This window comes from Dreissena polymorpha, chromosome 4 (assembly GCF_020536995.1).
Source record: "Dreissena polymorpha isolate Duluth1 chromosome 4, UMN_Dpol_1.0, whole genome shotgun sequence".
Taxonomy (NCBI): domain Eukaryota; kingdom Metazoa; phylum Mollusca; class Bivalvia; order Myida; family Dreissenidae; genus Dreissena; species Dreissena polymorpha.
The window spans coordinates 100,558,979-100,564,128 of NC_068358.1; the positions used below are offsets into that span (position 1 = coordinate 100,558,979).

Here is a 5,150-nt window from a genome sequence, read left to right on the forward strand (position 1 = left end):
TTTCCACCTTAACTTTACTTTAGAACAAAGATCCTACACAAATTTCATAAATTTAGAATGTGTCGTTCCTGATTAGCCTGTGCGGACTGCACTGGCTAATCTGAACGACTCTTTACGCACATGCCCTGGTTTCCCAGAACAAGGCTCACGATGCAATAAAAAGATAGCTTGCATGTAGCCAACTAGAATAAATGTTCCGTCAATTTTTCTAATAGTTCCAATATGAGCACGTCCTGAAACACTCGGGACACACATTCTCGAGTTGCCATAGTAACCCACTCTACCGATAAGACAATGTCCCTATACGGAATCGATCTCCCTCGCTATGCGTCGTGAGATGTTACGCCTAACATTTGATTACGGAGTCACGCATCGTCTGGTGTCTGCATGTGAGAAGTGACAGTGAGCATCTGGATGCCTTTTGCGTGTTATTTAAATATAAAAGTGAGCCGCATTTTCGGCAACTGGTTCTACTACATGTGTGCTGACTGCACATGCTAATCTGGGATAACACTGCGTGCACATGAATAAAGTCAAGTTTTCTCACAGCGACGTTACAGTTTATTCGATTTCAAACAACAGGCGACATATGTATTTAGAGGTCTGTAAAAGTACTGTGAGAGACGTCGTCTGCTTGCAATTTAACCGTTTTGTGAGTGACGTTCTGAGACCTCCAGTCCTGACGAGTATGTATGCACATTTATAATTGCTTGTTTATTTGACGTAACTATTTAGGTATGATGTTTCAAACCCTTCAAATAAATGAAAATTTTGTTAGCAAATAAAACTGCCCTGACTTATTATCTTTTGTATATATTCAACAAAATAATAACATCGTTCGTGTAAATTGTGTCATATGTTATGTTTGTATACACCTTTCGTGATTGGAATTTCACATGCAAAAAGTGTGTAGTATTTATGAAAATCAGTGTTTTCATTTTTGCTGGAGTCTTCAAGAACGTAACACATAATTGACAAAGTTCACAAGAATAAAATGAAACGATCACCAACATCATTCGTTAACTCTGTTTTTAATGACGAACACTGATTAAAGAGACTATACAAATGGGCATAAATGTTCTTCGTTCGGGGCAACGGGGCTTAATGCATATGCGTAAAGTGTCGACCCAGATTAGCCTGTGAAGTCCGAACAGGCTAATCAAAAACGACACTTTCCTCCTAGACTGGATTTTTGCCCAGAAAAGACATCCCTTAAAAATACATTTAAAGCGAAATTTACTTCAGAACTCCACAGGCAAATCTTGGACGTTTTTTTGTACATTAATCAAGCCCAGTTTCCCCAGAATGAAGCTTATATGCCAACATTTCTTCATAACTGACTTTTTTCGTCCGTCAAAGCAAGCGATTTTTTATCTTCAGACATTCTACTTTAAATGCATGATTCTGTAGATTTTATTTATCTGTTTCATATGAGTATTTTTCATGATGTTAAGGAAATTTAGCCTTGTTGTTAATTTTGTTTACATATTCAAGGGGGACATGCGTATACGGGAGCTTACCGGGTTCAAGTGAGATTAGTTGGAACTTACCTCCAAGATGGCGTCGTTTTTTTGTGTTAATCGTGAAGGAGTAGCGCATATATTCACCCGGAACGCCACTGTGTACTCGCATTTATTTTTTAATGAATACGCCCTTTCGGCACTACGGTGTTTGTGCGTCACTCTTTTTTTTTGTTCCAAGATCGTAAACGTCGGGATAAAAAAGTTTTTGAAGGAAAACCGTTTACAAATCTGTTGTCTACTTACGTGACGTTCGAGAAATGGGATTTACCGATATCATCTTCTTTTATAATACACAGTATTGACGCACGTGTACAGTAAAATATAGCTAAAATCACGATTATTTCACATTCACGGCGCGGTAAATAATGCCGTCAAATGCCGTATATTACGCACATCAAATGTTAGCGTTAAGTATGTGAAAAAACATATAATAATAAAAAATATATAACAATTAATAAACAATTTATAAACAATTAATAAAAAATGATTGCTCTAATTTCTAAAGAAAACTGTCCTCCAAAACATAAGCACCAATGCAGAATTAATTCCAACAGATATCAAAGTGATCTTTTCACGGTTTGGTAAATTGACAAAATTGAAAAAAGTTGTTTCAGATTCGCAAATTTTCGTTTTAGTTATGATATTTGTGAGGAAACACTATTACTGAACATTTACCATAGTCCAATATAGCCATTATATGTATCTTTTGACGATTTGAAAATCTAAAAATTATAAAGCGTTGCAACTCGAAACGATTGAATAATTTGGAGAGTTCTGTTGTTGTCGTTTAAATTTACGAAACTACGAAGATTGCTTGTATAAGGTATATAATTCTTAAACTGTGTATACCCGGCGGAATAGCCGAGAGGACAAATGCGTTTTTACTTCAGACTAATTCCAGGACTCCGGGGGTCACTGGTTCGAGCCCTGGTACCAGCTACTTTTTTTCCCTTTTTTAAATTGTATTCTTGATTTTTTTACTGGAGCTTTTAAGATCCAATGTTTACATTTATCAATATAAAGCATTTAATGACAAACTTCAAAATATGCCAAAATCTGTGAAAAGGCCCCTTTAAATGTAAAATCTTCTAACATAGAAAAGAGCTGTTTGTCATTTGGAAGTCTGGTCCCAAAATGTGCTTTAGAGGAAGTCAGTTCCAGAAAGGGGGGGTTAAACCAATTTTTGCAATAAATTAGTTATAATAGATGAAACAGCGTATATAATAACATAATACAAACAATACATTTTGTTTTGTTTTTTTGGTTTATAATAACCGAAATATTTAATCAACTTTTTAATTTCATACTGTTTACGATGATTGAGGGAGGCCACTCTTTCCAGCTGACCTCTAACTAACATCGAGAGTAGTCTGCTTCTTTTATCGCAATGTCGTTAGTTAGTAATATTCGTAGCGGACGTACGTTTTCACCTACCCACGCTACCCTTACTTAATGTGCCTTTGTGATAAGAGTTATATGTTAACAGTTTTGATAATGATAGTTTATATATATTGCATGTTATTTAAACTAGGATTTAAACTAATCCAACATTTGATTAAAAACAGTATAATATTGTCTTTAGAATATTAATGTTTACACGAATGCTATGGAGGGATATTTGCAGTACTTGACTTATCTTATATATCTATTATTGTATTATCTTATATGTTTTTGTTTTGTATTTTATTAATATTTAAAATAAAGCAAAATTTATTCTGCCAAAGTTCCACATTACCTTTATGTTTTGTTTTATGTTGAGGATAATTATCAAAAGTACCAGCCATCTGCTTCCACTCTGCTTACTCAGAATTTCTACCTTTGGTATATTGGCCGTGCTCTGCAGGGTGGAGGGTTTAAAGGGGCTTTTTACGTTTTGGTAAATTGACAAAATGAAAAAAAAAGTTGTTTTAGATTCGCACATTTTCTTTTTAGTTATGATATTTGTGAGGATATAGTAATACTCAACATGCTCTAATATATCCATTATATGCATATTTTGGCGATTTGAAAACATGAAATTATAAAGCGTTGCAACGCAAAACGATTGAATAATTTGGAAAGCTCTGTTGTTCTCGTTTTGTTTTTTTTTGTGAAACTACGAGGATTACTTATATACAGTAAAAAAAAATCACCTATTAGCATGAGCACCGATGGCCGAGTGGTCTTAGTGGAAGACTTTTTACTCCAGGACTCCAGGGGTCAGTGGTTCGAGCCCAGTTTAGGGCAACGTTTTTCTTTTCTTTTTTAATTGTATTCTTGATGTTTTTTTACTGGAGATTGTTTAGGTCCAATGTTTAAATCTATCAATATAAAGCATTAAATCAGAAACTTTAATACATTCAAAAATCTGTGAAAAGGCCCCTTGAATGCATGTGCGCAAAGTGATGTCCCTTATTTGCCTGTGCAGCCTGCGCAGCCTAATCAGGGACGACACTTTCCGCTTTTATAATATTTTCTGTTGAAAAATTATCTTCTAAGCAAAAATCCAGTTTGGGCGGACAGTGTTGTTCCGTGCAGTCCGCACAGGCTAATCTGGATAGACACTTTACGCACATGCATTAAATCACAGAGCACGGTGCATATAATAAGAAATCGGTCATTTATTGTTCGTTCAAATTTCCGCCTAGCAACGCTTCGTTAGGAAAAGTTCTGACAAATAAAGCTCAGGGGGTACTGACTCACCAGTCAGTCTATATCCTCGGCTAACCACATTTATCGCAAATCTGATCTTGTAACAATCGGGTTAATCCAATTCTGGACGTATGAAGGCGGATGTCAGACACAATCTAAATATTTGTTTTGCGGGCCGGCGGCTGAGTTATGACCACCGTGTTTGTATGTTACTTTGCCTTGTCTAGATTAAAGTCACTGTACTGACCGCAATAATTTGTCCATCGCATTTACGTTTTGAATAAATGTGTGTGGTAGATAGGTCTAAAATTGTGTATGGTAGATTTAATGTAATAGCTATTTTTTCAAAATTCGAAAATTGTTAGCTCGACTATTATATATGAAATATATATAGTGGAGCTATCCTACTCACCCCGGCGTCGGCGTTAGTGTTCCCGTTAGCGTTAGCGTGCAAATGTTAAAGTTTGCGTACCACCCCAAATATTTCCTATGTCCTTTGACATATTGCTTTTATATTTTGCATGCTTTTTTACCAACATAACCCAATCTATAAACAATAGCAGAGAACTGTATCAAGCATTTTGACAGAATTATGGCCCCTTTTATACTTAGATAATTGAACATTTTGCTTAAATTGCCATTTTTTATTTATTTATGATCACATTTGATTCATACTTTGACAAAACAACACTTACCTGACATACCGCAATGCACTCCACCCAAACCTTCCCCTATGCCCCACCCCAGAATCCCCCTCTCCATGATGGCTTACGTTATACTGTCAAGCAATCGAATAGTCGAGCGCGCTGTCTTCTGACAGCTCTTGTTAAATAGTCCCGTTTAATTTCATACGACTACAATAACTATATTGATACCTTTATGTTATAAACAAAAATATTTCTTTTCACTTTATGTTTATACTTAAATTAAAAAAATGCCAACAAATTGTTGCAAGGTGTAATATGTATCGGGTTGTGTTTTTCGTTTTTATTCAAA

The 5,150-nt window shown here is 35.4% G+C and overlaps 1 protein-coding gene across 1 annotated transcript in view; it reads left to right on the plus strand.

Annotated features, from left to right (window-relative positions):
* The first annotated feature begins 386 nt into the window (after positions 1-386).
* Positions 387-5,150, plus strand: part of LOC127879762 (beta-1,3-galactosyltransferase 1-like) — a 34,415-nt gene continuing 29,651 nt past the window's right edge. Inside the window, exon 1 of the mRNA XM_052426811.1 lies at positions 387-686. The gene's annotated coding sequence lies outside the window, so the exon portion shown is untranslated. The remainder of the gene's footprint in view (positions 687-5,150) is intronic.